This window comes from Tupaia chinensis, unplaced genomic scaffold (genome assembly GCF_000334495.1).
Source record: "Tupaia chinensis unplaced genomic scaffold, TupChi_1.0 Scaffold000473_1, whole genome shotgun sequence".
NCBI classification, from domain to species: Eukaryota; Metazoa; Chordata; class Mammalia; order Scandentia; family Tupaiidae; genus Tupaia; species Tupaia belangeri.
Window position 1 is genome coordinate 542,252 of NW_006159982.1, and position 22,798 is coordinate 565,049.

A 22,798-nucleotide genomic window follows, 5' to 3' on the forward strand; every position below is an offset into this window, starting at 1 on the left:
CCCTACAGTCAAGAGAACCTAGTCACTTTGTTCTTTTACATATTACAACTGACTCAGGCCCCTTAGAATTCTCTAGCTTCTCTCAGTCCCTCCCCCACTCCAGGTACAGCGCTTTCCTGCCAAATGAGGACAAGGAACTATCGTTTGGTTGTCATCTTTCCCAAAGGCCACACAGAGCATCCCAAAGAAGCTGGATTCAAGTTCTTCCCAAATGTTCAGCAGCCCTCATCTTGATAGGAACTGCAGATAAAGGCAAGGAATCCACCCTCGTTAATGCCATAAAAAATGGCCAACAATGGTGGCATTTAACAACAACCAAAAATAGCATTTCCTGTTCATAGAGTCCTGATGGATAAATTCCTAGTGTTTTTATAGCTTATATCTTCAGAAGAGAATTGGCAGGTCCTCAGTCTTCAAGGGTCTACACTATTAAAATGACACGACCACATGTCTGTTTTGAACTGTTCTCTAATAAATGTGGAAATGTAAGCAAAATATTCTCATGTAGACAAAGGGCATGCCTCAGAAAATAGCAAGCCTTGCTACTGAGTAATCAAAGTGATCAATTTGTTGGAAAAAATACTCTTTGAAGTCACGTTTAAATCTTGGCACTGCGAACACTGGGACTTTTTTCCTCCACAGCATTGCCAACTTAAAACTCAAGCACAGTTTGCATTTCAGATGCTTCCATGCCTCTCACCAGCTGAATTCGCCCTGTCTAAGGTACAAAGCGTTTGCTCAGTGTAGCTTCCTGTGCTCAGCTCCCACAGTGGCCAGACTTGCAACCCCCTTCCACTGATTTTTTTTTCTTTTTTTTTTTTCTTGAACGTATTCCTATTCTCAGAGTCCATCTGTTAAGTCTTTTCATCAGTGGCAAATTTGGGACCCCATGCCATGCAAAATTCCACAAAGGAACCTCTTCGTCCAAAGAGGAGACTCTTTCCTCTCTGTAAAAGAGAATGGTTTGGATGCAATCCCAATCCCTGGAGAGAAAAATGGAGGAAGCAGGAAGAGACAGCCCTCCTTTGGGACCTGACTTGGTTCCTTCTGTCTTTTCTGTAAGAGAGACCAGAAGGCCACAAGTAATTCGACATCAGTGAACAACTGAGCAACCACATGTGGGTGTTTTGTGAAAGTTTAAAGGGTTGATTTGAAGCAGGGAGTATACTTAAATTCAGGATGTGTAGAATCATGGCATTGCCTGAGACGATTCCAGGAAAGCAGTCACAGAACCAGCAGACTTTTCACCCCTTTCCTAGCAACTTCACGGTTGCTGCCTTTGTACCCCTTCCATTTCAAGCGTCCAGGCCTGTCCGGGCTTGGGAGTGCCATGGCTCTGTTTTTGCTACTACTGCGAAAGCAAAGGCATCTTCCGTCACCTTTGCCTCCTATAGAAGAGAGACCAGTTCTCATGTTTTCCCCCAGCTCAATAGCTCAGGGCTTTGCTAATCTTGCTGAACACTTCAGTTTTTAGATGGTATATCAATGAGGCATTCAAACAGAGCAGTTTATACACAAAAATTCTGTCTGCTTTGTAAAAGATTATCCTTTTATAAACACTCTGCAGAAAACATAAAAGCAAATAGGGGACAGCACATAGAACAGGAAAGATGTTAGCAGGGAGATTAATACTGAATGGGTCAAAATGAATGGCGCTTACTAAAACGAGGTCCAGATACTTTGGCTGCACTGAAACATAAATAATGGGAATGACACATCGTTTATTCGGGATAATGAGTTGATCCAAAGTAGAGGCCTAGGACAAGAGATTAAAGATTAAATATCCATCTCTTGATGAATATCAGTAGCCAACTTTAACCTTTTCCTTCCACAAGTAATTTTACTTAAACAATTATAAGTGCTTATGCTACAGTGTAGAAATTCGATTCTTAGAGAACCACAAAAGCCACTTGGACCACTTTCTTATTCTGGTGGAAAACATTGTTTCACATTTTAAGGTAGGATACAGAATTTTATATTTGGGCAATCGGCCTCGGGATACTGATTTTAAAATATAGATTTTCCCCTCATTCTGCACCAGAGAAATCTAGGTTAGGAACTCTTCTCATACCTTGTTCATTCATTGAACAATAAAGTTTTTCAAAAGAAGAAGAGTGGCCCTGGAATAACCCAGTATGGATTTCATATAAGCAGTGGGGTCAAGAGAATGGCAAAATGGGCAAAAATTAGAAATCTTCTTGTCCAAATGTCTCATCCAAGGGCTAAAGAAACAGGCTCACCACCAGAGTCTCACTGCTGGTTAGAAGCAGAGCAGGGTCTAGTATCTGGGGCGTTCTTGCTTCAGGCCCGACTCTTTCCACTGTACCCTGCTGTCTCTTTATTCCTTCAAGTTGGAAATAATGACCAAAGTGGCTTACTGGAAGACTCAGCACCCTGTGTGCTAAATTAAATCCCTGAATTCATTAAAAGAAAAAAAAAAAAAACTTAAGACTATTAGAAGATATGAATAAATAAGATTAGAAACAAACAAACCAAAAAAAAAAAAAAAAAGGGTGCAGGGAGGAGTTGTAGCAGCAGAAAAAAGTAGCCACAGATATCCAAAAGGCCAGACCCCAGGCTGCCCACTTGGGCACAGTTTTGGAGCAGTCTTTTGGTGGCCCTTCCCTTTCCAGGGGCAAGAGGGAATTTTGTAATTTGACCATTTCTTGGAACCAAATTGCTTCCCACTGTTCACAAGCCAAGACCACGCAAGTGGTTTTGTGGTTGGTAGACACCAGTGGAGTGGGAGAGCAACAAGCTTCGAATGTGGCATTAAAACAAAACAAAACAAAAACAAAACTCAAGCCACCCACCAAGCAGGAGACCATCACAGGTTAATCCCACAGTCGCTCACCTACAGAGAACAAGGTCAGAATTTGGCCGACGTCCCATGTGATATCAACTTGGTGGTTTCAGTCTATGCTCCAGGGAACATTTGTCTCAGTGCCAAACCAAAAAGCATGCAGGGTTGGCAGACTGTCCTCCGGAGGCCAGAGATGAGGAGCTATGGAAGTGTATCCATTTTCACTTTGCAAGTATTTGCATGCCAATGTCCCCTCAGCCATTGCTGCTCTTTGGAGAAAGAGGGGAATTAATACTTGAGAGCAAAGCGGAGTGTAGACATCTTATCCCACATTAGGGGTGGGAGACAGCAATTCCATTGCCTCCACACCTCCCCTTGGTTGACTACTGTGAAGTTTTTCATTCTCCCAGAGGTGAAAATAATTGCACCACTTTCTCCATAAGAAAGGTATTCCTAAGCCCACCCACTAGAACTTCCTAACAGGAAATTTTTGTTGTTGTTGTTGATTTGTTTTGTTATGTTTTATTTTTATGATTACCATGTGTTTCACAAGTTTCTACTTAGCTGGGATAATCAAGAGCAAAATCAATACTCACATGTAACTGTCATTTTGGAAAAGGAAGAATGTGTTAAACAGAAAGCTTGAAAGAAGGATTCTGAAAGGGAGGCCATCTTTTTTTTAAAAAAAAAAAAACCATGTAGCATGCTCAGCACTGAGGACCTGGAAAAGAACACCAGCCTTCCTAAATTAAAGAATACCCAAAGGGGTTGGCAGGTAGCATGGTGATTAAGGGTGCTAGATTTCTACATGGCCCACCACGGTTCGAGTCCAGGACCTGGTGGCTTGCGTTCTCACTTTCTCTCGCTCTCTCCCTCTCTGGTCAAATTCAAATAAATAAATAAAGTTAAATAAAATAATTTAAAAGGAAGGATACCCAAAGGGAGGTCCACTAGTAAACAGACATATTTTCATGTTTTTACCAAGGGATATGAAGTAATCTGGCACAGATAATTATGAAAAGGAGAAGAAAGAAGTTATGGGGCGGGAAAGGGTGGTAAGAGAGGAAGGTAGTAGAACTTCCCAAAAGAGGCATCGTGTTTTTATTGAATCTTTTCCTGATGTCTAGCTCCAGTTGCAGTGATTGCCATCAACAACCAAATGATACGGCACAATGCTGGAGATGATAAAGTCAGGAGGATGAGGCTTTGCAGACCTTGGATCCATCTGTAAAGAAAAACAAAGGGAAACATCCCAAGTACTTAAAAGGGCAAGACTACACCTTATGGGAGTTACCAAGAGTCCCTTGTGAATGGCTCATCTTAGTAAAGCTGACCATGAAAAACCTGCAGGCCTACAAAGTGAGATCATTGCACCTTAGCCTCCCAAGAGACAATTTAGCAATTAGTGTAAAAGCAAACATAGTTTACCTCAAATTAATCCCTGGTGGCCTAGTAGTGAGTTGTGCTTGGGAATTTCTCTCAAATTGGCATTTGAAAATGTCAATCTACTTTACAGATGCTTTATAGAAACTCCCTAAATTGGTTCTTTTCCTCAGATTATCAGAGTCTCAGCAAATTATGTGGCCATGCTTATGGCTGCCAAATGACACACCTATGCTGTTATAAGACCAGGTTTGTACCCTGGGTCAAGCTACTGATAACCATGGGGATGTTAATAGGCCAAATTTCTATATTTCTCCAAATATTGGGTCATAAAAAAAGTCATGACACCTTTTTTTGCATAAAAAAACACAGAAAGGTATGTCATAACTTTCCTGAAGACCCAATACATTCACTGCCAAAAAAAAAAAAAAGTCAAAGTATTTCATAGATAAGTGGAAACAGTAAGAAATCAAATACTCTCTTTTAGAGCAAAAACAAGTAGCGAGTTCTAGAGGCCTGGCTTCAAACATGTTTTCATAATTCTGGGCCTGACTTTAATCAGTTTCTACTTAAGACTGAAGTTAATATTTTTTGTTTGTTTTTACCAACCTACAAATGGACCTTAGAGAATGCTCTATAGACCTTCTCTTGTAATTCTAGGGTGTAGTTCTATCTATATTTGTGTGAGGCCAGCAAAGTTTGTTCTCCACAAACTTGTTAGTGTTACACATCTTTCATAACTTGAATGGACTCAGGTACTAACATTCCAGGCCCTCAGTGTCAGCTTGATGAGGAAGAAGATGTAAGAAATAAAGGAGGCAGGTCCAAGAACCCTAAGGAAGGTAGATCACAAAACCAGTCATACAGTAAGTAGAATCCTTCATGCAAATAGCACTGATATCCAAGGCATCTCCATAGGAGAACAGAAGACTCCAGAGATAACGCCCTGCCTGCCATAGACCTGCGCCTCCTTCATTATTCTCTAGCCCAGAAGTTTCTAGCTCTAGCTATATATAAAAGTCACCTGGGAACTTCTATGTTTTATTTTTTAGGTTTATTTATTGTTATGAGAAAGAGAGAGAAAGAAATAGCACCCCCAATAGACTCTTGATAATAACAATTCATCCCCAGCCTCATCCAACCTAGCTGGCTCATGGATAAGCACATGCCTATCATACTCAGGAAGGTCTCCAGACTCAAACCCAGGAACTTCCCATGTGGACCAGCCTCATAGAGCATTGTGTTTTACCACAGTCCAGTCTCTAAGGAGAACTTCTAAAAAAAAAATTTTTTTTAATGTCCAAGCATCTCCCCCGAGAGAATTCAATTTAATGGGAACCTGGACATTGCATATTTAAATTTTTCTCTGAGAATTCTAATGCAAGGTAGTGCAGTGCGCTGAATAATGGCCCCCAGAGATACCAAGCACTCACCCCATGAGCCTATAAATGTTACCGTATGTGGCAAAAACAGATATTTGCATTTAGAATTGAGTTAAGGATCTTGAGACAGGGAGATTATACTGTATTATTTGGGCAGGCTCTAAACGCAATCATAGGGCCCTAACAAAAGATAGGCAGAGGGAGATTTGAAACACCTGGAGGGAAAGGTGATATGAAGATGGAGCAGAAAGAGATGTGAAGGTGTAGCCTTGAAGACTGAAGCAATGGAGCCCCGAACCAAGAAATGCCAATAGCTACTAGAGAAGGCTAGAAATAGATTCTTCCCTAGAACCTCTAGAAGGAGTGCTGCCCTGCCAAAGCCTTGACTTCAGTCCAGAGATTCTGATTCCAGACTTATGACTTCCAGATCTGGGAGAAAATAAGTTCTGTTGTTTTAAGCTGCAATATTGGTGGCAATTTGTTCCAGTAGCAGCGGAAAACTAGCGTAACCACAGCTGCTGTCTGCTGCTCTGCAGTCTCTGGCCTCTATTGAAGTCCTTAAAAATACCCAGTTCAGTGCTATGCCCCCCCCCCAGCTTTTTTCTCTGTTTTTCCTCCCCTGGAACATTCTTTCCCTTAGTCTTCACTTGTTTGAATCCAGGGGTATTCCCTGACCCCTGATTCAGCCTAAATTACATCTTGTTATTTCCTTCTAGAATTTTGTTCTCCATCTTCATAGCACACATCACAGTTCATAATTAGCTATTTATTGTCTGGCTAAGTATTTAATGTCTTTCTTTCCTGATTAGAATATAGACTTTTGAATGAAATTTATATAATTTGTTCACCATTGTATTTCATTTTGTTTTGTTTTGTTTTGTTTTTGAGAGTTTTGTTTGTTTGTTTGTTTTGCTATAGGGAGTGTGCGCTCACCAGACAGAGAGACAGAAAGTGAGGAATCACCCCCCAGGGGGGATGGCCATGCCACAATCCCTTCTCCTCCATTCTCCTCTTGGGATTTTGGGCACGCGCACACACACGCCCAGCGTGAGTTTTAAGCCACCAGGTCAGGGACGCGAACCGCAGTCGACTACATGGGAGTCCAGCGACATAGCCATTATGCTAACTGCTAACCCCCATTGTATTTCAACACCTATTCTGGTGTCAGATACATAATAAGTGATAGATTAAAACCATTATAAGAAATAATGAATGAATCTATGATTCTCATAGTACATAGGTCTGAACTCCAGATAAAAGGCAAGGATATTAGATCAGGGTCTGTCTCCTGAGAGAGGGAATAGCAAAGGCCAAGAAGGAAGTTGGCCCAGATAAAAAGGCCCCAGTTCTGATAGTGTTCAGATCCTATGGAAAACTGCAACAATGGCAGAAGCTGCTTGTGAGGGAGTATATAAGTGTACACTAGACTCTTGACTTGAGTAGCCAATTCCAGACTGCATTTGCTGTAAGTCATGATGATCTTGACACTGAACCAATTTTATGAGTATTGGCCTAGGAACCAACAGAGAAAAGAAATTAAATAGAACAACGTTAAGATCTGCAGTAGAGCATACTTAGAAATTGCAGGCACTGACAAACAAATCAAACAGAACATGTCTATGATTACACCTGTGTGAAAAATAGGGCATGGGTTGAAATCTATCAACTGCCAAGTGTTACATGTTCCCACTATCCATCTGTCTCTAAGTTAGGGACAACCTTACCCATCTATGTCTAAGTTAGGGGCAATCTATCTTATAAGATTTGTGTTTATATCTATTTTTAAGAATCACTTGAATAACTCTAGAAATACAAATACAATCCATTGCACTGTTCCTTTCTGACTGCCTGCTTCTATTATAGTAAGCAGAAGCCAAGGCAAAAGCAGCCCTGGATACACTGTTTTCAGCATCAGGAAGCAAGCTGATTCTCTCATCAGAACCCCCATGGCTGCTTACTCTCTTAGTGAAAAAACCAATGGCCAATAATAGTACATCTTTGAAAATCTTGGAATTTCAGGATTAGAACTAAAGCCCCCTTCCTCTACTTCAGTCAAAAAGCTGAAATAACCAGATAAGAAAATAAGAGGCTTGGTAAGACAGGAATACCTACCTACAGGAGGATATCAGTTAGGGTTTTTGGTTGCAAGAAACAAACGTACACTCACACCAAGAAAAAGATGGCCTTGTAACCTTTCCTTCTGTTTTGGTTTGGTTTTACTGTTCCAATTTGACCTCAAAAACATGTTGATTTTTGAATTTGTGAATGTAAGAATTTTAATCACTGTACTGTCAACATCAATAACTTTTCATTAAGAAAGAATTTCTCAGAGCAAACTATTGGTTCAGTGTATCTCTGGTTTTTAGCGGTTTCATTATGATGTGACTAAGTGCAGTTTTCTTCCTATTTATCCTGCTCGAAGTTTGTTGAGACTCTTGAATCTATTGACTGATGTCTTTTATAAGCTTTTGGGAAGTATTCAACATTTATCTCTTGAAATATTGTTGCTTCGCTACTTTCCCTCGCCTATCCTTTTGGGACTCCAATTGCACATAAGATCAAACATTGTACTATGTCCTGTATATCTCTTTTGCTCTGCTTGGTTCCTTCAATTTCCTTTTTCTTTTTGATTCAGTTTAGTTATTTTCTTTGAGCCTATCTTTGAGTATAGTAACCCTGTCTTCTGGAGTATCCAAGTCATGTTCATTTCAAATCTAGCTAATGATCCTTAATATCAAATATAGTAATTTAGGTCATATACTATCTCATTGACTCTTTTACGTGGATTTAAATGTTCAGTTGAATTCAATTTTTAACCTCTTCTGTATATATTTTCCTCCATTTTATATAATGTATTTATGATACTTAAAGTCTTTGAGCTAACACCAACATCTGAATCATCTATTGCTTTGCTTCTATTATTTACTTTCTCTCTTTACTTTTTGTTATGTTTTTCTGCTTTTGCACATATCTCATAATATTTTATTGTATAATGAACATTAGGTATAAAAGAATCTGAGAGACTGAAGTCTTTGTTATTTCCCTGAGAGGGTTTGTGCTTTCATCCAAAAGAAAAGATAGGAAAAGGGATGATTACCTTAATCCAATCAGATATTGAACAAGCTTGAAGCTGAATTTTATCTTTGGTTATCTACCTCTGTTTTTAAATACCTCAAAGACAGTTGTGTGTTTGTTATAGGCCTTTTAACTAGAGAATTTTCATTGGTGATAAGATATTTCGTTCTGTTTTACCAATCCAGCCTCCCAGTCTCTTAGTACCACTTCTGCAGGACTCAGTAAATATTCTTTGGGAAAACTGGCTGAGATACTTGAAGATTAACTTATCTAGGTACCAACTTGTCAGCTTCCTCTGCAGGTTTGTCTTTCCCAAGTAGAAACCTTATTGGTCCTAGTGTGACTGATCCTCATTCTGTGACCACACCCATAAATGTCCCTAAGAAAGAGAATAGCTAGTGATCTCAGCTTACCTAGGAAGGAGACTTGCCTCTGGAATTTTAATTTATCTAATACTTTTTGTTTTCTACCTCTCTAGTGTCTTTAAAACTATAAAAATTGTTTGGTCCATCCATTGTGACACAATAATAACACACCAGCACCCTGCAGTGCTGGAAGTCATAGGGCAACCACAGTTCCGATCCCAGATAAACCTGATAAAAAGACGGAGTGGTACACAAGAGTACCCAGGATCCGAGGAGCTGGAGGGCTAGAGAAAGGGGATCGTGATGATAACATGCCAAAGACGCTTTCTCTCTGCGTCTTTCTCCTCTCTCCATCTCTCATGTGCTTGTGCATATGCTTTCTATCATAAAAAGAAAAGAATTCAGTAAATATATATGCATATAATTTTGGTAATTTATCTCATTTTTTCTAGTTATGACAGCAGAAATCAATAGCCTTGCACAACCTACTACTCAGAAGCAAAAATTCTCATTATTCCAAGTTAATTCCACAAATTTTTTTTATGTAGAATAGTCACATTTTCCTCAGTATTTTTCCATTTTATTCTTATTTTACTGACATGCTTTTTATGTAAGTCAATTTTTTATATAAACTTACAGCCAAGATTTGATTTATTGATCAGTCAATGTTTTTTATTTTAATTTTGCCAGAGGGCATGTATGTTCACCAAAGAAAGAGAAAGAAAGTGAGAAAGCATTCCCCATGAGGAGTAGTCATGCCACAATCCCTTCTTGATTTCTCTCTCTTTTTGGGATTCTGGGCAGAAATATAAATGTGCCTGGTGCGTTTTTCAAGTCACCAGGTCTGGGACTGGAGCCATGTGAAATTCAGCTGCCTTAACTACCATACCACTGACTGGCCCAATCAGCATTTTTGACTTTATGAAATTCCATAATTTATAGCATCTTCCATTGTGTGTTCGTTCTTACCTACAAGTATAGTTTTCATCTGTGGCCGTGTTTAATTTTACCCATTCAAATGTTCCATATCTGAACTTAGTTAAGAAATGCATTCTTCAGTCAAGTTTTAGATTCTAATATATTTTAACAAGTATACTTTTAGATACTGTATTTTTTAATTTTGTATCTATTATTTTTATCAGAAATATCCACTATAAATGCAATAAAAGATTGATGATCTGAACTGAAGTCTCATGTAACCTCTAAGAAATTTGTGTGCAATTCTCAGATATTCCAGAATTTGTCAGTATCTGTTACTTTACTCAGCATGAAATGTCAATTGCTCTATTGCATTTCTAACAAATTTCTTCCCTAAATCTCTAGTCTGTAATCTGTATAGTGACCACTGTTGTCAGTACAAAGAACAAAATGATAAAACCGAAGTGATAGATTTGTAAGCTCCAGATCAACACACCATGTACCACAACTGGACATAGACCCTGCTACCTGAACCAGTGCTAAGGGCTGGCTGTTGACTACATAGCCTTGCCTTTCCCGTGCTTCTATTCTTGCCTCCTCTCTCCACTGTAAGATTTTTCTGGTTAGTCATGGTTGTTCTACTCACAACCCCAAATTGTTCTGAGTCGATTATAGCTGCCCTGGCTCCTCTCTCTGTACCATGACCTTCCAGCTTCAGTTTCTGCCATTAATCCTCTCATCTTTGTTGGTATTATGTCTGAGTTCAAATTCCTGAGAGAAGGAATAGGACTAACCCAATGGAGCTAGAATTTCGGAATAAGGGCCCTACCTCAGAGAATGTTATTGAGAAATCTCCTACTTGGCATTTCTCAAAGTGTGACCTGCAGATCACCTTCAGAGGTAAGGATTCATGGTCCAGGGTCTTTCTCTTAACTATCCTTTCCCCCAGCCATAACAAAATGCAGGCTAGAGGCTGCTAGGGCTCCCAGCTCTTCCCTACCCCTACCCTTTACCACGGGAAAGCATCCTGGTGTCACTGAAAAAGCTCTCTCATCAGAGCAGTCTATGTTCAAATCCCTATTTCATTGCTTATAAATGGATCCTGAGTGAGTTCCTAAGTTCTCAGTGTCTTAGTTTCCTTATTTATAAAATGGGAAAATTATATCTGCCTTGCACAAAGAAGTATGTAAAGATCCTGGCACAGAAAATGTATTCAACAACTCAATAAATACTAGTTCCTTTTCTTCTGAGGGCAAGTGCCTGGTGTCACCTTCATACACTGAGAGGATAGTAGAATAATAGTGTGTGCCAGAACCAAGCAAAACACAGGAGATGAACCCAGGAAATAAATGAATAGATTTGCCAGAAAGAGACGTTGTTATTTTTACTCCCTGCCAAGCCTGATTTTCCCAGAGATACTGCACTTCTTTGGATAACTCGGCAACCACTTAATCCAGATATAGTCTCTCATGCAGGCAACATATTTACAGTCAAAATGCTCACTTCCACTTCAAGTTTCCAATCCCCTGCTGCTACTTTCTGCAAACTTAATTAATTAGTTGCAGCTAACATTTGTTCAACCTCATGCAGCAATGGGAGACTGAAGGGAACAAGCTCTCATAAATTAAAAACATTTCAAAATATTGTCTTCTCCCAAGAAAACATTTTTTTTTAAATTAGCACTCCATTTGGACAACTTTAAGGTTTCAAAAGAAAACAAACAAGGACATTCCAATTAATGTTATTGTCTTTAACTATTTCATTGCCAATGGTCCATGTTACCATTCTTGTGAACCTAAGCACTGTTATCCCTATAATAAGGGAGACCCGTCTCCTTTGTATGCTTAGGTGACTATGTTACATATGGTCCTGGCGTGAAAATGCCTGCCAGGCACTCCATCAATCAAAAGATTAAGATGTAACTAAGGCCAGCCTGTGGCATGGTGGTTAAGGCAGCTGGAAGCCACATGGCTAACTCATGATAAGAGCCATGGATCCAGCAGTTTGAGAAACACTGTGTTCATATGTGTGCCCAAAATCCAGAAAGAAGGAGAAATGGAGAAAAGGGATTGCACCATGACCACTTCCTGGAGAGGGCTTTCCCACTTCTCCCCCCAAACCCAGACAGCACAGATGCCCCCCAGGAAATTCTTTTTTTAAAGAGAGAGAGAGATGTACCTAAACCCTAAGTGATAATGTTGTCTTAGACACTTAGAAGGTCAAGTGTTGTACTGAAGGCAAGGATGTAGCTAGAGAATACAGTAAAATTTTCCTTGTCTTTCCAAGACATAATTGTGTTGGTGAAGACTAAGGCATTGGAAGGGTGGCTAGGATATGCCCCCAAGCACAAGGCACCCTATCCCAACAAATTCATCCAAGAGATTCAGATTGGGGCATTCTAATCTGTTGAGCTGGTTACCAGCTACCAATTGGGTATGTATTTTACATGGGAAAGTTCCTAGGATATGAAGAGTATGAGAGGGTACCCTTGTGCTGCCCGCCCTGCCACTGCTTGCCATGCCTTTTACGCGGTGTTCCCTTATCTAAAGGGGATCAATAATATCCGTTCTGTCTAAGCATGACTGATGAGGCACACTGCAGTTCTCCACAAAGGTAAACTGCTTCTGCTGCTGTCATTATGAATAATGTAACAAAATATAATAAAAGGAGCTCTGAGGCCCAGCCATAGTAGTATAGATGGAACAGTACTACTGCACAATACTGAAGCCAGATGGGAAGACTCCAGGTTAGGGTCCCAGGTTGAGTCGAATGAGTGCTGGGAATACCTGCTTGTGATCCTATCTTGCTGGAAGGCTGAAGGGGTTGGGGGGAGAAGGAGGATATTGTGGCATGGTGAGACCCTGTCAAGAGTACCTCTCTCTCTCTCTTTCTCTCTGGAAATAAATAAACTATAAGAAAAAGAGGAGCCAGGTGGTGGCAGAATGATAGCACAATTGGACTCACATGAGAAAATCCGGGGTCGTGTCCTGGGTTCTCCCTGGGTTGACCAAGGCTCAGGGTGGATTGCAGCATGAAGAGCCTGTTGAGGGTGCTTGTCTCTGTTTCTCTATGTCTCTCTTTCTTTTCTATGGAAGACATAAATAAATAAACTTTAAAAGAAAGAGCTTTGAGACTGGATTTTTGAGGCCTGAGTCCTAATCACAACCCTGCCAGTAGATTGATTCAAGTCACTTTCTTGGAAGTATATAAGAGGGTAGAATCACAATAAAAGAGTGAAAAACTTAATATTGGGGGATGCTTGCACAGGCTCTGTGAGACTGTTAGAATAACTATGATTGCATGGAGTTATCACACATACTCCAGCATTTTTTTTAAATTTTATTCTGACATTCTTTCATCTTTTCCTGTATGTTGATAATTCTAAGATTCAAAAATATGTCTAAACACAGTTCGAGGATCCCTGAGTAAATCATGGAGGTGGAAGGAAATAATAAGGAAAAGTTAAAAATGTGGAAAGTAAACCCTGAATCACTTATTCAGTAGATTTAACTTGTAAGGAATATGAAGGTATGAATGTTTTCAGAGATCCCTGTCAACAGTGATGCTGACTGTAGACACTAGAAAACTAATCAAAGCAAACAATAACAATGAAAAAAATCTTGGTTTAATTTTGTACAAATAATAGCAGTAGTTATTTATGTAAAAATATTTCCACTTGTGCCTAACTCTAATAGCATGGTAATTAGCATATTTAATATATCATATTGTTTCACTGTAATTATTGTTAGACTTTATTCAGTTTTAACAATGTCTTACTCATGTTGCTCAAATAGAAAAGGAGAGTTATGGCAGAAACTTCTTATTCTCTCCTTCCTCTCTATAATACATACTTATTCTCCTTTAAGTAGAGTAAGAAAAAGAGCATAACCTTTTTCTACTCTATGTATTATATACAAAATATATGCATATACATAGATACTGTGATGTATACATAGATATATATGTACATGTGTGTGCATACATGCATGTGTGTATAAATATAGAGACAGACAGAGACACAGTATATATACAATCAGTTGCCTTCCATTTGCCAACAGCTCTTCTCTTTAGTGAAATAACCCAGATTTTGTTGGGGTTGGCAACATGTCCAACTAAACAATATTTGTCTTATTACTTGCAAATAAGAATGCTCTATATCGAACTACTGGCCCATGAAATGCAAGAAGAGGTTTTGGGGATGGAGCTTCCAGAGAATCATGACTGATGCAGTTGGCAAGCCTAGTCTATTCTTTGCCTTCCCGATTCTCTCTGTCTGGCACACAGATGCTATACTTGAAGATCAGCTGGCTTGTGATTCCAAAGTCACAAATCCACCCAAAGGAGAATTAATTAGAAAGGTAGAGAGAGGTTGGGTCTCTGTCATATAAAAATTTGCTCTATCAGCTTTGGATTATCTACCTTCATACTTCTCACAACATTAAAAAGAAAAAAAAAATTTTTTTTGGACCAGCAGATGGCATAATAGTTATGTCACTGGACTGCCATATAGTCAACCATGGTTTGAGTCCCAGACCCGGCAGCTTAAAACTCACGCAGGGTACATGCGTGTGCATGCCCAAAATCCCAAGAGGAGAATGGAAAAGGGATTGAGACATGGTCATCCCCCCGGAGGGTGATTTCTCACTTTCTGTCTCTCTGAAAAGTGCACATACCCTATAGCAAAAATCTCCCTCTCTAATTGGGGGGGTGGGGGGGAACCACTACTTTTTTAAACCAGTATTTTGGAATCTCTCCCCTTACAGTCAAGTATAATTCTTTACTGGTGCAAGTGGAACATTGATTCTTCCCATCAAGGCAGCTATAGTCCAATTGACAAAGCCAGGTAGGTATTTATGTTTGACCTGATTAAGCAACATTGTCTCTTTTTGTTGTTGTTTTGTTCTTTTTTTTTTTTTTTCCATAAACTGCATGCACTCACCCGAGAGCGATAAAGTGAGAAACCACCCTCCTGGGGAAATGGCCACACTGCAATACTTTCTCCTCTAAACTCCTCTAGGATTTGGGGCATGCACACACATGCACCTGGAGTGATTTTCAAGCCACCAGGTCTAGGACTTGAACTGTAGTGGACCATGTGGGAGTCCAGCTCCTTAACCACTACACCACCTGCTGGGCCCAAACCACCTCGTCTTGTGTATGACCAAGTACTTAGAAAATCAGTGCTACCTGCGAATCCTGTAAACACTACTAGAGTTCAAAAAAAGAGAAATAAAAAGAGTAGACGGCATTTTGTAAAACATGTACATGATGAGAGGCAGACCTGAGCTGGTTGGAAAGCATGAGAGATGTTAATAGCTAGAGATCTGAGGAGAGGCTTTCAGGCAAGGAAAATATAAGAATTCAGTCATAAATGGGGAGAGAGGGAGTTTGCTGACTGGCTTCATCAGGAGAAGGAGTACAGACCATGGGGTATATAAAGGTAAGTTTGAGTTAGTATGAACCAGGTGTTAGCAGCCTGGAAAATCAAGCTATAGAATTTGGATTTACAGGCAGTTAATCATAACTTCTTTGTGTTTTTTCCCTTCTTCGTGTCTTCTGCCTTTATTACTCTCTACTTCCATGTTTCCAACTTCCTGTAAGATAATTCCACCAGATATCCCTGTTGATCCCAGATTTAATCTGTCCAAAAATAGAACTAATCATTTTCCTTCATCAAGAGATCAATAGCATTTCCCACCATCCAGAAATGTTGGAGGTATCTTTGACTTATTTTTCCTCCCCCAAAGACCATCTCCAGTGCCACAGAGTCCTATCCTTCCCTCCTTCAAAATGTCCCTTGAATTCATTTCTGTTTCCATCACCACCACTGATGGCTGGCATTTAACTTTGTCTCTCACAAGAGCACCCTAATAAATCTCTTCTCAACAGCCTCTCCCTGTTAGAAAAATCACTGCCAGAAAAATCTTCTTAATTGCTATTCAAGTCACATTGCACCACACCCACATTTAAGAACCTAAATTCCTTATAAGAGCTAATAAGACCTTTCATATTATTGAGACTGACCATCCACCTTATTTCCCATCATACAGGAATCCAAAACCAGTATTGTAATCATCTGGACCTCCCCAAAGACCCTAATGTGCTCTACACTCATGCCCAGCAACCACCCACTTAGAATATCCACTACCTCCTTTCATTATTGTCTGAATATTCATTCTTAAGATTCAACTAACGGGGCCAGCAGGTGGCATGGTTGTTAAGGTGCTGGATTCCCCCATGGCTGACAGCAGTTCGAGTCTGGGACTTGGTGGCTAGTTTTCCCACCTTCTCTCTCTCTCTCTCTCTCTCTCCCCCTCTCTCTCTCTCTCTCTCTTTCTCTCTGATGAGTGAATGTGTCCTATAGCAAATTAAAAAATAATAATAATCATTAATAATATTAAAATAAATCATTCTAAGAAATACAAAACAATTCAGCTAACTAAATTACTCCTCAAAGTTTATTTCAATCAATACTTCTCTCTCTTTTCTCAAGTCCTATACCATTTATAGTTTATAGGATATAATATATTATTTCTAATTATCTATGAGTTTTAAGCCTGCCACCCAGGTAGATTATAAAAGAGTATAAAGGCTCTGAAAACTTGAACCATTTTGTCATCAACTCTTGGGGTAGAGGGACCCCTATGCCATGCATACTTGCCAGAGCAAATTCAATTATGTACATTTTGACAGAGCATATGTTTAACAACTGTCTATTCAATTAATAATACATTAAATTGTTCTGATACTGTGAATAAAAATTCACTAAATACTTGTTGATCACTTGATAGAAAGAATTAACTGATGGGAGAATAATCATTCTTGCTTTGATATCCATGAAAGTTGACTCTACCATGAGAGTTTGAGACACACTTAAGCTAATATAGCTTACATTAATTATAGAAACTAATAGAAGTCTCATTGTTAAGTAGAATTTATTATGGTTTAATGACCACTGATTATAGTTTGGTTAATTTCCATTCACAGACAGATTTACCTTGAATTGCTGGACAATTAACTATACTATTGTTCAAAAGACAGTAATTATTTCTAGCTGAAAATTGAGAGGTATGGAACTGAACCAGCTGTGCCCATCCAAAATCCCTAATGAGTCCTGAAAACGCATGTTATCCCTTTTTCTTTATCAGATCCACCCAGCATTATTGCAGTTTTCTCTACTGATTCAAAGGTTCATTGGCAGACACAAAGAGAGTCCCTCGAGGTGAAATGGATCAAGAAAAAGTTTATCATTTAAAAAAAATTCATAATCTTCTTATGAATAATTGATACCTTTGCTAACTTTCACACAAAAAAAATAAAAAACAAGAAAACTAAACATTCAATCAACAAATATATACCCTCAAATATATGTTATGACTAAATCAACTACCTTGCTTTGTTTTATACAGGTCATATGATACATCAGAAAAACTCTAGATAATGTGTTTTGAAAATTTTCCTTTTATCTTGACATCACTAAATGATTGGGAGTATTCACCGTTAAGTTCTTTAATGACAATATCCTTTTCTCTTACAAATGGCTTTGAAGTCTTCTACCACCTAGTACAAGTATTTGGATATTTCCCCAGCAAGAGTGGGCAGGAAGCCAATACAAGCCACCAGGTGCCAATATTACACCTGACAAATTAGCCACACGACTGAAAAGGGTGGGCCCATCCTCTCGTTACAGTTTCATTTCCTCTCATTTTCCCATGAACAGGAAGTCATTGGAATGGGGGAAAAAGTTTTTCTTAAAGTCCCATATGACCAAAGGCCTGAACTTGTTACCACCACCCTAACAAACAACTTGGAAGCAAGTTCAAACTAATCACAAGACTTTATTTACATTGACTTATTTAACCCCACTGATGGCCTGGATTCAAGGATAGGGTGATTTGTTTGACACTCTGGGTGCTCAAGGGGCAGGTGGTGAATGCCTCTGGATGTCATATGGAATAATTACAGCTGACACAGGAGGCCGATCTGCTCTGCTACAGCCCTTGCACAAACCTCATGAACCTAGACTGAAGGGATCCTGATGAGAACCAGCTGAAGCCACGGTTAAGGCCAGAACTTTATTTACTGCGTCCAGTTCAACAAGATTGATCTGGAGAATGTGTTCATAATTGACAGGGATTCTATAAAATATTGTGTTCTATTCATAAAATACTTGATTCAATTAAATTTTCTGAACTAATGACTTGTAACTACCTCCTAAAGATCAGTTATTCAGTCTGATGAGTGTTAAATAAAGCATAATAAAAGGAATGTTTCCAGCTGAAAAGTAATCCATAGGGAAGAGATGTATACTTCTATCTAGCTTAAGGCCATCCCAAGAGATTACTACAATGTCATGTATTTGTAAAGCATAAATAATTATTAAAACATTCTACATACATATGCTTTTTTAAAAAATACTATAAAAGTGGTAACAGAATGTACAATGTTCTATGACTTGCCTTTTACCTAACAACATATTATTGACATCTGTCCTTGACAGTCTATATATTGTAGTATATTCATTCATTTTACTTAATATATCCAATCAACTCCCTTAATTTTTTTGACAATCGTAGATAGATAACAGCAACTTGTGTTCTTTTATTTTACATTGCTTTTTACCACTAATGAGATTGAACATCTTTCTCAAATGTTTGCTAGCCATTTGCATTTCTTCTGAGAATTGCTTATTTTATATCTTTTGCCCATTTTTAAAAGTGGGTTAGTTTTATTTTTTCTCATTAACTTGTAGGCACACTTTGAATAATGGATAGTAACTGTTTATTTTTCTGTAATGTATAATTCAAATAGTTTGTCCCAATCTGTTACTTCTCTTTTAACCCTTTTTTTTTTCTTTTTTTTTATTTTTAAATCCCCAGGGGGGATGGCCATACCGCAATCCCTTCTCCTCCATTCTCCTCTCAGGATCTTGGGCATGTATGTGCATGCGCCCGGCGGGAGTTTCAAGCCACCGGGTCCGAGACGCGAACCGCGGTCGACTACATGGGAGTCCAGTGACATAGCCATTACGCTACTGCTGGTCCCTTAACCTTTTTTTTTAATGAAGTCAAATCTGTCAGGTTTTTCTTAATGCCCATGGATTTCCCACCTTGTTTACTAAGACTTGCCCAAGATTTAATGTTTTTTTGTTTTGTTTTGTTTTTTTGTTTTATTTTAAAGAGAGAGATGGGCCAGCAGGTGGCATGGAGGTTTAGGTAGCTGGATCCCACATAACTGATTGTATGGTTTAAGTCCCATACCCAGCGGCTTGAAAAATATGCCAGCCGTGTGTGTGTGTGTGTGTGTGTGTGTGTGTGTGTGCGTGCACGCACATACCCCAAATCCTGAAAGAAGAATGGAGGAACAGAAATTGTGCCATGGCCTTTCCCACTGGCGGAATGATTTCTCACTTCCCCTCTCTCTCCTCTCTATCTCTCTCTGTTGAGTGCATGCTCCCAATAGCAGAGAGAATATGAGAGAGAGAGAGAGAGACGTTCATTCATATTTCCTTCTAATACTTGTGTGGATTTTATTTTTATGTTTAGAGCTTTATTCCATCTGGAATTTACTTTGTACAGAATACGACTTCAGGTGGAAAGTCAGTTGTCCCAATACCATTTACCAAACAACTTACTATTTAGCCACTGATTCAAAATACTTCCATAGTATTTGTTAAATTCCTCTGTAATCTGAGATCTGCTTCTGGATTCTAATATTTTTGGTTAGTTGGTTTCTATATCATTATACTTGCTTTTTAAGTTGCTTAAAAACATAGGGCTTTTTTGATAACTACTGGGGTAAGTCTCCACTAATTTCAATTATTTTTCTTTGTTTTCCAAGGCTATTGTCATGTATTTCCCTTCTAAATGAACTTTAGAATAGGCTGCTCAAATTCCACTAAAAATCCCACTGGACATGAGAGTGCATTCTAATTTATAAAATTTAAAAATTGAGTGAAATTTTATATCTTAAATGTGTCTGATTTAAAGCTCAATAAATGCTTTATAAAATAAATAGAATGCCTTTAAAAATTAAGTAATATTATTACAATGGAATATATTGCCATTATTCTTATTATATAACATGGCAACTTTCAAGGAATAAATGGAAACATTTCCTATTGACTGGCTATTCAAACAACCAAATATCTTCTTCAATGCTAGGAAACTATAGTAATGTTTTGAGGATACAGAGATGTATTCAGATGTATACAGTATAGATCCTGTTCTTAGAAACTTGTAACCTAGTTAAGAAGATAAGACATATGTAAGGGCAAGATGGTGGCACAGTGGTAACATAACTGGACCCACATGAGAAAGGTCCTGTGTTCAAATCTCAGAATCTTTCTGAGCACATTGAACATGTGCATGTACACCTGTGCCCAGGTCAGCTAAGACTAGGGTTGGGTTTACTGAGGACCCTGCTGGAGATACTGTATCTCTGTCTCATATATATGAGTGTCCTTCAAGAAGTATGTGGAAATGGAACTAGAGTATGAGTCTATTTTCATGCAAAAAGTTTATAAAATTCCTTCAGTTTTCACCGAAGGCCTACTTTGCAAGAACTTTTTGATGACTCCATGTAAATGCTGATACAAGGCAGTTTACATTATGAATCCAATAAGTTACCATAGACAATGAGAACTGTAAAAATTCAAAGGCAGGAGATTCAAGGTAGAAGATTTACAGGCTCTCTCTCTTTCAGTTTACAGAAGAGAACATGAAGGCCCAGACAACTTAAATCATGGTGCTAAGCAGTCACAGAAAGCATCAGATCTGCTGATTTATGTTCCAGTGACCCACCAACTACATCAAGTTGCCTTTCCTTCACACATTTATTTGTAGACCATTTTAGAGTGGTCTAGAAACCTGTATCTGTGGACCAGGAGAATCCTTCAGAAAACTCATGCTCATAACTATCAATGCCCACAAACTAGTTTCCCCAAATCAGTTAAAAATGATAAGGTTGCAAACAACTCTATTACAGAGGTTTCTTTTGATTTATATGACATCAAATACCAACTATTAATGATGTTTCACTTTTCCGCCAGTGGATTTGACATTAGAACACATAGCCTATGTTGAGATAATAGAATGGGAGGGATTTCTTTTCCCCCCTTTAGGCAATTCTTTCCCTTGTCATATTTTAAAGCCCTCCAGTAACAAACTCTAAGACCCATAGGAATCTTTACACCCGTGGAGAAGAGATTTCTAAAACTCAACATCAAATCCACTTTTGATTTTTCCCTTGAGTTTGTTTCTGTCAATGTGAGGCAGGTAACACATTTCAGCTTTTAAGTCATGAAGTGATCTTTTTATAGACAAAAAAAAAAAAAATTGCACTCACAGCTTTAATCTTATATTTCCATGCATATTGAGTTAAATGTTGTAAAACTATCAATTCTGTCAAAACCTAGCAAAAAAGAAAACAAGACACCATGCAATCTTAATGTCCAAACTGACTAGTGATTATCAGAAATTAAATGTGCAGGAATTCCAAATCTTTTTTGATTTGAGATGTCTAGATAACTTTTGTTTTTCCATAATTGTATGAGGTTTCTACATAGTATTTAAGAATCAATTATATTGCAATTGATGTAATTAACTCTAATAATCCATTAAAAGTCAGTAGGAGGGCTATTCAAGTCAACAGAAAAGAAGGAGTATATTATGAAGGTGTTATTAACCTATACAGAATTTTACCAGACATTTTCTTTTCTTACATAATAAATACACAGTGGTTAGGAAGGCTGTCATTATAATTTACTGTGAACAATAGTCCATCACTTTTTTTATCTCTGCAACCCTTAACTAATTCCATGTACCATGCACAAGTAAAATGAAACCTTTTCTAATCAGGGTACGGTCATATCAATCATCTATTACTTCACAATTAAAAAAGAGGTCCTTTCCCAGCTATGTGGAAGAGAATTGGGTACCAGCAGAAGTTTCAGGCCCACCTTCTCTGTCAGTTGACAAGTCTTAGTTTCTGATGACTGTCTGTACTTTGTAACTATGCAGAAACTTCTCTTTAGAATGTTCTGGCAACCGCTGAATTGCTATGGACAGCTTGACTACATCTTCCCTTGAGCACCAAGTAAACTTTAGAGCACTCTGATCTTTTGAGACAAGTGAGACACAAACTACAGGCCATCACAGCATTCCACGTGTCCATCCCACTTCCTCAGAAGTTTTGTTTGGCTTCAGCTGTGAAGCTCACAGACATCTAAAAGAACTAGCCTTACAAGGGCTGGCCTGGTCATTGCTGGGACTCCAGGTCACAGAGTGAGTTTTCATTCATTTCCCATCCTCTCTCCATTAGTCCAAGTAAAATGAGATGAGCAAAGTCATGAGAGTACCATTAAAATCATGCATCACCAAACAGCTATCCTCTGAAAGGACTGTCACCTCTCACCAGTACCAACTGCCCTTTACCAAACTGATAATAAACAAAAATGTCAGACTCTACCACTTGCATGAAAGGACACCTTATCCTGCTGTAGACTTCATTTGGAATTCAGACTATGTTAGCTTTGGCTTGCTTCACGTAAGTATCATGGTAACTGCCCCTACCTGTGTGGACAGCCAATATTAGCAGGAATAACACCTTCCACACAAAGAACAGCTATACCTGAGAAAGGAATAGTGCTCCAGGGCATGAGGGAAAGAATATTGCACTTAGGTTCAAAACGCATAGTACGAGTACAGGACAGGCTCTGCCACGAATTGGTTGTGTGATCCAGAGTCTCACTCTTATAACTCCCTCGCTATAACAGGGGTGAAAAGAAAACCCGCAGTTTAGGCCTGTTATTAAACTCGCCCGATTAAACTAGGATCAAATTAGACAAACATGTGAAGTAAGCCTTGTAAATT

The 22,798-nt window shown here is 38.7% G+C and overlaps 2 long non-coding RNA genes across 5 annotated transcripts in view; both read right to left on the reverse strand.

Moving 5' to 3' along the window:
* The window catches only part of LOC106735654 (uncharacterized), a 16,743-nt gene extending 13,119 nt beyond the window's left edge, over positions 1 to 3,624 (reverse strand). Inside the window, exons 1-2 of one of the 3 annotated variants that reach the window (XR_001370931.2) lie at positions 2,855 to 3,624; positions 1,661 to 1,756 (exon numbers count right to left, since the gene is read on the reverse strand). This is a non-coding gene — a long non-coding RNA (uncharacterized LOC106735654). Of the gene's footprint in view, positions 1 to 1,660; positions 2,415 to 2,854 lie in introns of all 3 variants that reach the window. The other 2 variants (XR_003550595.1, XR_003550596.1) reach the window with 2 other exon arrangements.
* Positions 3,625 to 3,668: 44 nt separating this feature from the next.
* Positions 3,669 to 22,798, reverse strand: part of LOC102484645 (uncharacterized) — a 60,730-nt gene continuing 41,600 nt past the window's right edge. For both annotated transcript variants that reach the window (XR_001370930.2, XR_003550594.1), the window contains 2 exons: positions 12,891 to 13,012; positions 3,669 to 4,028 (listed from right to left, as the gene is read on the reverse strand). This is a non-coding gene — a long non-coding RNA (uncharacterized LOC102484645). The remainder of the gene's footprint in view (positions 4,029 to 12,890; positions 13,013 to 22,798) is intronic.